The 12,423-nt window shown below is 40.3% G+C and overlaps 1 protein-coding gene across 1 annotated transcript in view; it reads left to right on the forward strand.

Annotated features, from left to right (window-relative positions):
- Positions 1-5,327: 5,327 nt before the first annotated feature.
- Positions 5,328-12,423, forward strand: part of Tara (SERTA domain-containing protein 2 taranis) — a 91,362-nt gene continuing 84,266 nt past the window's right edge. Inside the window, exons 1-2 of the mRNA XM_071788310.1 lie at positions 5,328-5,743; positions 6,024-6,073. The gene's annotated coding sequence lies outside the window, so the exon portion shown is untranslated. The remainder of the gene's footprint in view (positions 5,744-6,023; positions 6,074-12,423) is intronic.

Here is a 12,423-nt window from a genome sequence, read left to right on the forward strand (position 1 = left end):
TTACATTGTTTACGAATAATAGAATAAAAATTGTATTTTATACTGTGTGTTACCTATGTTCAACGAATGTATACTAATATGCAACTGACCACAATGTACTTTTTGATGCAATCTATACAATATATAAATTGCATCTGTATGTATACATACATATATATCGAAAATGAAAAATATATACTTAGAAAAATATAGTATTGAAGTGAATTACTGTATGTTGTATCAAATCTTTACGCAAAATTACTAACGCATATCGATCTTTTAATAATATTTTAATCGTAGTTTTGTATTTCGGGCTCGTTCGAAATACAAAGCATTCGGCGGACGAGCCAGGACGAGCGTCGCGAAGATTCACCTTCTGGCTTCACCTGGCCGCGGCTCGGAGCAAGCTCCGAGAAGACGGACCGGTTCCAAAGGATGCTCTTCCACCTTTCCGTCCTTCGAGCAACGGCCGTGCGTCGCCGTAAGTCGCTTCTTCGTGGTCGGTCCGTGTCTTCCCCCGTTCCCCCGCGACTCGCTCGCTCGCCGCTACTTCTTCGGCGTCTTCTTCGTCTTCATCGAGCTTCCTCCTTCCTCTTCTCGCCGCTCTCACCTGTCCCAGTCTCTCCGTCTCTTGGTCCCCAGAGTTTCCTGTATACGTGGTCATGCACGCGCGAAGGCACGCGGTATACCTCGCCATCTCGTTTGTCCCCCCTCCCCTCTCTCTCTCTCTCTCTCTCTCTCTCTCTCTCTCTCTCTCGCCGCGCCTCCAATCCTCCTCTTGATAATTTATTTTTGATAAACTATGCGCCCCGTCATACCATGGCCACGCGGCATGGGAAACTCACTTCGCCATTTCACACGCGCCTTTCAGCCCCAAAGAAGATCTTCGCTGTCGGACGAGAACACGCTGCGGTGAAATCTCTCCTCTTCTCCCGGGCGAGAAATCGTGTTCGCGCAAGGTCGAGACCTTGCGAGTCGTAGCGAAGCGTAACGAGTCGTATGGCCCACGTATACTTACCGATTATCGCATCAAGGCAGATATCGGTTTTTCGCTTATAAAATGTCTTGACTGAACTGACGTTATTCTTAAGTATGTATTTAGACGTGACTGTCTAAATATTGTAAATAGTTAGACTGGATATTTTTATAAGCTATCTCTCGAAACCTTCGTAAAACTTTTATCCTACAGTTCTAATGATTGTTTCTCACAAAACAGAATTATATCGTCGTCGTTATTCTTTTTGTTTTAATTGAGAAAAATAGTTAACATAATATACATATCGGCAATCTCATTTCTAATGTCTGTTGACGTTAGTTTCTAAATTTAACGAATTTTTTGAATTTTCTACTCCTAAAATTCTCATAACTATGCAATATCTGATTTATAACGTATTAGTAGGATGAAGAATCTAAATTATATATATATTTAAATCGCGCGGTACACTATTAAAATTTAACAAGAGAACGATTTAATAATTAAATATACATTTATTTATGTATGATCCTAATTATATTTTGTTTGTACTAATTACTTGTACATGATATTAATTATTTTGGGAACAAATTAAGTACATCTTATGATATTTTTGAAATTCCCGTTTATAAATTTTCGCTTTTAGTAAAAATTTTGTTCGAATAACAGTGCTACCGTTCTTACTCTTGTATTTCCTCGCATCTTGGTGCTTTCTTCTACTATATTATATCTCGTTTCCGTTGCGTTCCGCAATCGGGACACTTCTTCTAAGCTAGCAGGACCAAATCGGCAGAATCAAACCGGACCTATCAGAATATTTAGTACCCATTTTTTACTAATTTATACCACTAATAACAATTTTGTATCCCGTGCCATTTCGGAGAAAATCGTGGCGGTGCTACTTTAGCAAAGCTAGAAAGACCACAAGAAAAAAAAAAGAAAAAAAGAAAATTGTACCATACAAATAATACATTCATCCCTTCTGCTCGAAAAATAACTCGCCGGCTGATGCGCAACAGCGGAGTTGTTTTAGCGTCCATTCGTATCGTTAATGAAATTCTTTATCCGTGTTCCGAAAACGATGTCCAATCAACTTTGTTCCGAATTTCGAAGTCGCGCGACACAACGCGAGACGCGGAGTCATTGTCGGTAAAAGCGAGATTGATCGTCCGAAAGAACGTATAATCAATATTATACTATCGAATATATTATCGAATGCGACGTACCTCGGTATCTATATATAAATTTCGCGAAGCACATGTATTAAATTCGATACATCAGTTTTTCGTAATCTAAACAGCCGCGCCGGGACCCGACGGGCGCGATTCATTCGTGTATTATCTATTATTATTCCGCGATGCGGTCTAATTGTGAATATTGTGATGTGAGAGCGGCGGCCGGCGGCCGGCGACGTTAAAGCGCGGTCGTGCGCGCCGCGGTAAACACGAGTAGTGGGGGTAGAGGAGCGGTTCGAGGCGTGCTGACGTCACGCATTCCGTGCGCGCACCGTGCCTAGACACTTGTAGCCCCCACTTTGTCCCTACCAATCGCGTTGACGAGAAGCCGTTCGCCGCGGCGCGGCGCCCGCGTCCCGCGACTCCCGCGCTCCATGCATCAGTGCAGAGCGCGGCTTCTTCATCGTAATTAGTCGTAATTTTTCCGTTGCCGTGTAACTAAGTAGGTACGTGCCGCGTCGCGAGATTAATGCCGGGAGTGTCGTGCGAAGTGTTGGAAAATATCGCGGAGATCGCGCGATCATAAGCGACGCGATCTTATCGTCGATTTTCGAGAAAGTCGCGAGTGAGTAGTGACGCCACGCCATGGTTGCTGTTGGCGAGTCCGCGAGTGAAGTCAACCGTGCGATTTACGAAATTCTCCGCCATATTGTCGTCTCCCTGCGGGACGCGGGACATCGCGGCACGGCGTCGAGCAGATCGTATAGTTTCGTTCGTAGCTGCTCCGCCGTAATTTTTCCATTGCCGTGTAACCAAGTACGCGCCGCGAGATTAATGCCGGGAGTGTCGTGCGAAGTGTTGGAAAATATCGCGGAGATCGCGCGATCATAAGCGACGCGATCTTATCGTCGATTTTCGAGAAAGTCGCGAGTGAGTAGTGACGCCACGCCATGGTTGCTGTTGGCGAGTCCGCGAGTGAAGTCAACCGTGCGATTTACGAAATTCTCTCCGCCATATTGTCGTCTCCCTGCGGGACATCGCGGCACGGCGTCGAGCAGATCGTATAGTTTCGTTCGTAGCTGCTCCGCCGTAATTTTTCCGTTGCCGTGTAACCAAGTACGCGTCGCGAGATTAATGCCGGGAGTGTCGTGCAAGGTGTCGAAAATATCGCGCGATCATAAGCGATGCGATCAAGGATGCGATCTTATCGTCGCTTTTCGTGAAAGTCGCGAGTGAGTAGTGACGCCACGCCATGGTTGCTGTTGGCGAGTCCGCGAGTGAAGTCAACCGTGCGATTTACGAAATTCTCTCCGTCATATTGTGGTCTCCCTGCGGGACATCGCGGCACGGCGTCGAGCAGATCGTATAGTTTCGTTCGTAGCTGCTCCGCCGTAATTTTTCCGTTGCCGTGTAACCAAGTACGCGTCGCGAGATTAATGCCGGGAGTGTCGTGCAAGGTGTCGAAAATATCGCGCGATCATAAGCGATGCGATCAAGGATGCGATCTTATCGTCGCTTTTCGTGAAAGTCGCGAGTGAGTAGTGACGCCACGCCATGGTTGCTGTTGGCGAGTCCGCGAGTGAAGTCAACCGTGCGATTTACGAAATTCTCTCCGTCATATTGTGGTCTCCCTGCGGGACATCGCGGCACGGCGTCGAGCAGATCGTATAGTTTCGTTCGTAGCTGCTCCGCCGTAATTTTTCCGTTGCCGTGTAACCAAGTACGCGCCGCGAGATTAATGCCGGGAGTGTCGTGTAAAGTGTCGAAGATATCGCGCGATCATAAGCGATGCGATCAAGGATGCGATCTTATCGTCGCTTTTCGTGAAAGTCGCGAGTGAGTAGTGACGCCACGCCATGGTTGCTGTTGGCGAGTCCGCGAGTGAAGTCAACCGTGCGATTTACGAAATCCTCTCCGTCATATTGTGGTCTCCCTGCGGGACATCGCGGCACGGCGTCGAGCAGATCGTATAGTTTCGTTCGTAGCTTCTCCGCCGTAATTTTTCCGTTGCCGTGTAATTAAGTACGTCGCGAGATTAATGCCGGGAGTGTCGTGCAAAGTGTCGAAAATATCGCACGATCATAAGCGACGCGATCTTATCGTCGATTTTCGTGAAAGTCGCGAGTCGCGGTTGCTGTTGGCGAGTCCGCGAGTCAAGTTAACCGTGCGATTTACGAAATTCTCTCCGTCATATTGTCGTCTCCCTGCGGGACATCGCGGCACGGCGTCGAGCAGATCGTATAGTTTCGTTCGTAGCTTCTCCGCCGTAATTTTTCCGTTGCCGTGTAATTAAGTACGTCGCGAGATTAATGCCGGGAGTGTCGTGCAAAGTGTCGAAAATATCGCACGATCATAAGCGACGCGATCTTATCGTCGATTTTCGTGAAAGTCGCGAGTCGCGGTTGCTGTTGGCGAGTCCGCGAGTCAAGTTAACCGTGCGATTTACGAAATTCTCTCCGTCATATTGTCGTCTCCCTGCGGGACATCGCGGCACGGCGTCGAGCAGATCGTATAGTTTCGTTCGTAGCTTCTCCGCCGTAATTTTTCCGTTGCCGTGTAATTAAGTACGTCGCGAGATTAATGCCGGGAGTGTCGTGCAAAGTGTCGAAAATATCGCACGATCATAAGCGACGCGATCTTATCGTCGATTTTCGTGAAAGTCGCGAGTCGCGGTTGCTGTTGGCGAGTCCGCGAGTCAAGTTAACCGTGCGATTTACGAAATTCTCTCCGTCATATTGTCGTCTCCCTGCGGGACATCGCGGCACGGCGTCGAGCAGATCGTATAGTTTCGTTCGTAGCTTCTCCGCCGTAATTTTTCCGTTGCCGTGTAATTAAGTACGTCGCGAGATTAATGCCGGGAGTGTCGTGCAAAGTGTCGAAAATATCGCACGATCATAAGCGACGCGATCTTATCGTCGATTTTCGTGAAAGTCGCGAGTCGCGGTTGCTGTTGGCGAGTCCGCGAGTCAAGTTAACCGTGCGATTTACGAAATTCTCTCCGTCATATTGTCGTCTCCCTGCGGGACATCGCGGCACGGCGTCGAGCAGATCGTATAGTTTCGTTCGTAGCTTCTCCGCCGTAATTTTTCCGTTGCCGTGTAATTAAGTACGTCGCGAGATTAATGCCGGGAGTGTCGTGCAAAGTGTCGAAAATATCGCGCGATCATAAGCTACGCGATCTTATCGTCGATTTTCGTGAAAGTCGCGAGTCGCGGTTGCTGTTGGCGAGTCCGCGAGTCAAGTTAACCGTGCGATTTACGAAATTCTCTCCGTCATATTGTCGTCTCCCTGCGGGACATCGCGGCACGGCGTCGAGCAGATCGTATAGTTTCGTTCGTAGCTTCTCCGCCGTAATTTTTCCGTTGCCGTGTAATTAAGTACGTCGCGAGATTAATGCCGGGAGTGTCGTGCAAAGTGTCGAAAATATCGCGCGATCATAAGCTACGCGATCTTATCATCGATTTTCGTGAACGTTCGTGAGTGAGTGCGGAGTGCGCCAACCGGCCAACGGAGTACGGATTAACGCTGCACGGATTAACGGAGAAGGACCTGGCGAATCGTGGAGAGGAGGAGGAGGCCTGGCAAAGGCATCGGGCCCCGACGGAGCAACCTTGGGGTAAGTGTCATTTCTCATTTTTAAAATTAATTGTTTTTTTTTTCTATTTATTCGCGTCGATTTATCTCGGATAAGCAAGAAATAATTTGAGAAACCGATTTTATCTAAAATTTTATAAAAGTTTATATTCTCATAAAGGTTTTTCTCAGGAAATAAGTAAATTATATATTAGTAAATCTAATTAAAAGACGACGTAGACGTGACGTTTAAAAATTATTTTTTGAAACATTGATTATTTTGAGCGTTTATTTAATATGAATCTTTCATTTTTGTGTTACAGAATCATCGGAGCTTCGTGGCTGAGTAACTCCGTCCGTTGCGCATCGGTCGGTGAGTGACTTTTTTTATAATGATCACTTGATATCTGAGGTGAGATTGGGTGAGATCAAATAATGTTTGCGATTTATTTCGCGGTTCGGTTCGTGGTTCGCGGTTCGCGGTTCGCGATTCGGATTGTACTAATTTTTTTCCAACATTGATTTATTTACCTATTGATTTATTCATCGTTTGATTTTTTAATTTCGATTACATATATATATATATATATATATATATATGTCTCTTTTTTTCTTTTTTATTTTTTGAATTGATAGCAAAGCAAAGAATACAACGACCATACCTACCGGTCCGACAAAGATCAAGGTCTTGCCGGTCTTACCTCGGAGCTATCGTGAATTTATAGTCGGCGCCGTCTTTAGATTTGTAGAATTCGAACTGGATATCTATTTTTCCCAACATTAGTTATCCGGTCCATTGCTCCGATTATTACAGCTTTTTTTATTACTATGTCGCTGCGGCGTCGAATAAAGTCGGGATTAATAATCGCGGACAGCTCTCTCGGTTTAATATACATAACGCCGGTTAATATTCGTCGCGTTTGTAGCTTTGTATAAATTTTACGTCCGACATTGGCCGAACGCGGCCGAAAATATCCGAGATTTTTAGCTATTGCGTCCATTGCGCGTCAAATGCGCTTCATTTCTCGTCATCAACCCCCTTACCCTCCGTTTGATTTTTTAATTTTGGTTGTTTTGTGTACATTATGCTATTTAAATTCAGATATTCGCGATCAAGATATAATCTCGACGATTTCGATTAAAACGCGGTTAATATATTCTTTGCATTCTTTGAGTCAGGACCGGCCGTTTGGTTGCCTTTACCTTTACCTAAACTTAAACGCATAAAAATCTACAAACAAGCGCAGTTCTCGTGCCTCTTGTTTAAGACATTTTCGTTATTTTTTTTTGGAACTTGCAGCTGAAACGTATCAAAGATATATTTTAAAAGAAATATACCTACAGATTTATCTAAACATTTTTACGTAAAATGTTAATATTTAATTATTTAAAGTTTAAAAACTATTAAATTTAATATATCTATAAATGTGTAAAACTTAAATTAAATGTATATAATTATTATTATAAATAATTTGGAGAAACATAATAATAAGTTTGTCAATTATATTTTTAATATTCCTTCGTGTAAAGAACGTTTAAACACATTAATCGGATTTTAAATATTTTATTCAACTATAATATATTCAATGTTAATGGTTGTTAAGGATCGAACATAGCACGCTCGATGTAAGCATCGGGCCGCGAGGCTGACCGCTACGTGTAAAACGGCAAATATTCTGTGTGCGTGGTTTCATGCGCGGCATTGCCGCCCAATAAGTTGTTAAACCCGAGACGTTCTTTAACACGTGCCCCTCCGCTCAACCGGGAGAAGCACGACTTCATACTCCCGAGTCGCCAAGAGCGGTCAACTGCTATCTTCGAGGGTGACCTTCCTGCTCACCAGGTGAGCTCGCCTCCGATCACTATCATCGCGTCGCGTTCGCGATCGTCGTCTGCTTCGTGGACAAGATCTCCGTCGCAAGGGCATCAAGTCGATGTTCTTGCCAGATTTCCGTATCGCTTTTGCGGCAGACAACAGATGAATCAAGATTTTCGATCGATTCGAATTCTGACAGTGTACGTGAAACGGTCGTTCGACATCGAGCCCCGATGCAATTCATTACTGGCCACGGAAGTCGTTCTCTTATTATGTCGAGACTCTGGCATTCGTCGATTCTTAGTATGTGTATACAGATGGTCTATTTTTGACACAAATGAAATACTTTTATCACACGTACGTTTGCCAAGTGACCTCTTAAGCTCCGAATATGAACAGTAGACGGAAAACATTGGCTACAATAGGGGCATTTATAATGTGGTGGTTCAGTTATTTTAGTGAACAAGTTTTGTATGGAGGAATTTTCGTGTAGAGGTATATAATTTTCTATTAGTTTTTTGTTTTCTTCCGCAAATCTCTCGTGGATTTGAGGTCTTCGGCTGTCAGAGTGCGACCTTCTTTGCAATTATGGGGTGTATAGAGTTCTCTGCAGCATATCTATTAAAGGTTTGTAATTCTTCACCCGAAAGAGTCCGACTATATTACTGCTCGATATTTTTATTTTCGAAATACCACTCCTTTAATTTTCAACTTCGTATTTGAAATTTTATATGCAGTGCCTGCATAAAAATTTCGTACACTTTTATATTATTTTTAATACAGATTTTTTTAACAGTGCATATACTATTGGATTTTTAGCACTCGGGTGGGGAATCCGAACGCAGCCCTGAATGATGCTGGCATAAATCGCGCTCCGTTGACATTGCTATGATGTCATGTTGTAAAATTTTACAGTCTTAATTAATATTTAAATACTGTCTAACATTCTTTTTGTAATACGTTAGCTCGAGTTTAAGTGCACAAGCAGATATAGTTTCCTAGAGATATCAAACTGTTAGAAAAAACGTGGTCTAAATTTTTCAGGTAAAGAATTAAAAATTGGTAATATGGAATACACATTGGAAAGACTACTGTGATTCCATTTTACGTAGTTGCTATTCACATATTTCATTCATAACTGTTCTAAGAAAGAATTTTCAATTTAATTAATTTTATTTCTATCTATTAATGATATTTATTTAATTTATTTACTTACGGGAAAATGTCATGTTGTTTTCAAAAAGAAAAAAAAAAAAATGATTTAAAGATCCAAATTTTCAAACATCTTTTGGGAGATAAACTAAACAATAAATGTTATACAAAGAATTTCTTCCGTATATATTTATGCAGTAGAAAACAAATGATTCTAACAATTTTTGTGCTTTGCTAATCTTAAGTCGTTCACTTTTGGCTTAATTAAGAGGCTAGCGAATAGCGCAGTGTAATTTATAAATATAAGAGTACTGTAGGTGAAATAAGAACTGCCGAAATTCAGTAGCTTTGAATCATTCGCCTAAACTTCTCGTGCGAACTTTTTTGGACAACTATGTGTAGCTATTGTTAGTAAACGCTCGGAAATATACCTTTTTGTTTATATTTAGTGCTCTTGGTTTAAATTTTTCACCAATCCATGCAGCCAGTAAAATATCGGTTCGGTTCCGGTTTCGGTACATTAAAATATTTAATAAAGGTATCGGTTTCTCTGTTTCGGTTTTCTAGCTAACAAAAGTATCGGTATTGCGCAAATCAGTTTTTTCGGTTCCGGTTTATTAAAATTTTTTTATTTGAAATTTGTATTAAATTAAATTATTTACATATTATCAGTTTTTTATTTAATGATTTACTTTTAATACGTAATTAGGATAATAATTGTATCAATAATTATGTGCAAAGCATTAATGGACTTTAATTTAAAATTATAGATCTATTTTTCACATATATGTTTTGTATTTTGACAATTAGTAGTCCTGAGTGATGAGGAGGGGAGGGAAGTGGCTGACCACTTTTATTTACATAAATTACAAAAATATTTTTTAGGCTCTAGTAGAATCTATCCATTTCCGAGCCTATATCCTTTTCAAGGCAATAGATTATAATATATGCGCAACTTAGTTTTTTTCCGGTTCCGTTTTGTTAAAATTTTCTTGAAATTTTTATTAAATTAAATTATTTACATATGCATACTGCGTGTGCCACTGTAAAGTTGGCACCTCCATTTTCAAAAATCGTCTGAATGTATCTTTTCCAGAAGAAACCTTTCCCCAACTTTTTTTTCTTTATTTTAATGAATTTTTGACTCAATGTGTTCCGTACAGAACATTGCCAGCTTTTTTTATCCGCGGTTCTATAGTACGGGTAATGCTCAATGATATACGAATAGATGCCATTCAATACTGAATAAAGGTTTCGGTTTTCTAGCTAACAAAAGTATCGGAATTGGGCAAATTACAGTCTTTTCGGTATTGATTAAAAAAATTTTTTTATTTGAAATTTGTATTAAATTAAATTATTTACATTTAGATTTATATTTAGAATCGGTACTTTATTTGCCCCAAGGGGCCTTAAAGGGCGTTTTTAAGGAACGTACCCAAATTTTTACATATTCTCTATTCCCATAAAAGAAACACCTGGCCATTGTGCGACTTTACAAATTAACACCCACCCTCCCTTTCTCTTTATATATTTCTAGGACCTAGACCGAACGAAAATATCGGTTCGGTTCCGGTTTCGGTCCATTAAAATACTTATTTATAAAGGTTTCGTTTTCGATTTCGGTTTTGTAGCTAATAAAAGTATTTTTTCCTGAACCGTGCGCGTAAAAATAAATAAGTTTTTTTTCACGTGTCACAAATAATTAGTTTTTTTGGTTCTGATTTATTAAAATTTTCTTAATGAAATTTTTATTAAATTGAATTGTTATTACAGCTTTTTTTATTACTATGTCGCTGCGGCGTCGAATAAAGTCGGGATTAATAATCGCGGACAGCTCTCTCGGTTTAATATACATAACGCCGGTTAATATTCGTCGCGTTTGTAGCTTTGTATAAATTTTACGTCCGACATTGGCCGAACGCGGCCGAAAATATCCGAGATTTTTAGCTATTGCGTCCATTGCGCGTCAAATGCGCTTCATTTCTCGTCATCAACCCCCTTACCCTCCGTTTGATTTTTTAATTTTGGTTGTTTCGTGTACATTATGCTATTTAAATTCAGATATTCGCGATCAAGATATAATCTCGACGATTTCGATTAAAATGCGGTTAATATATTCTTTGCATTCTTTGAGTCGGGGCCGGCCGCTTGGTTGCCTTTACCTTTACCTAAACTTAAACGCATAAAAATATACAAACAAGCGCAGTTCTCGTGCCTCTTCTTGTTTAAGACATTTTCGTTATTTTTTTTGGAACTTGCAGCTGAAACTTATCAAAAATATATTTTAAAAGAAATACCTAATACAGATTTCTCTAAACATTTTTACGTAATATTTAATTAATATTTAAATACTGTCTAACATTCCTTTTGTAATACGTTAGCTCCAGTTTAAGTGCACAAGCAGATATAGTTTCCTATAGAGATATCAAACTATTAGAAAAAACGTGGTCTAAATTTTTTAGGTAAAGAATTAAAAATTGGTAATATGGAATACACATTGGAAAGACTACTGTGATTCCATTTTACGTAGTTGCCATTCACATATTTCATTCATAACTTCCGAAAAAAGTACTGTAGGTGAAATAAGAACTGCCGAAATTCAGTAGCTTTGAATCGGTAACATTCGCCTAAACTTCTCGTGCGAACTTTTTTGGACAACTATGTGTAGCTATTGTTAGTAAACGCTCGGAAACATACCTTTTTGTTTATATTTAGTGCTCTTGGTTTAAATTTTTCACCAATCCATGCAGCCAGTAAAATATCGGTTCGGTTCCGGTTTCGGTACATTAAAATATTTAATAAAGGTTTCGGTTTCTCTGTTTCGGTTTTCTAGCTAACAAAAGTATCGGTATTGCGCAAATTAGTTTTTTCGGTTCCGGTTTATCAAAATTTTTTTATTTGAAATTTGTATTAAATTAAATTATTTACATATTATCAGTTTTTTATTTAATGATTTACTTTTAATACGTAATTAGGATAATAATTGTATCAATAATTATGTGCAAAGCATTAATGGACTTTAATTTAAAATTACAGATCTATTTTTTACATATATTTCGTATTTTGACAATTAGTAGTCCTGAGTAATGAGGAGAGGAGGGAAGTGACTGACCACTTTTATTTACATAAATTACAAAAATGTAGGATTTGAATAATATATTTAATATTATAATGTGTTGTACAGCAGAGATTGATAATCGCATCGTCGACAGACGCACGTCGTTATTCGCTCGCTGTTCGGACTCGACTCCCTTTATGCTCCGCTCTCCGCTCGCGGCCGCATAAACAAAAGATAACACCGCTTATCGATATTCTCTTATTTCGGATACTACAAAAATATTTTCTATAGGCGCTTCATTTCTCGTCATCAACCCCCTTACCCTCCGCTAACTCCTGTTCGCTCGTTCCGGCACAGCTACATTTTACCTCTATTTCTATTTTTTACTCGTTCGCTCGATCCTTCGGCGCTGGTTTTGATTTCTTGCGCAGTCTTCTCTTCTCGTTTTCCCAGTATTTGGCGAACACGAAGCAGTTCAGATTTTCTGTGCTTTCATCTAAATCTGACTGATCGCTTGCAATCATTACATTTTATTTTTTCGAAAGAATATAATCCGACCCAAGTTTATGACCAATGGCAAAAGTGGTTCAAAAACTTTTCAAAAACTCAAATGATAACTTATAATACAAATCTACAATAATATCATTTATCTAAATTATTCTAATAATTCTGTGAGGTCTCGGAGATCCCATCCACA

Source organism: Temnothorax longispinosus, chromosome 9, assembly GCF_030848805.1.
Source record: "Temnothorax longispinosus isolate EJ_2023e chromosome 9, Tlon_JGU_v1, whole genome shotgun sequence".
Classification (NCBI taxonomy): Eukaryota; Metazoa; Arthropoda; class Insecta; order Hymenoptera; family Formicidae; genus Temnothorax; species Temnothorax longispinosus.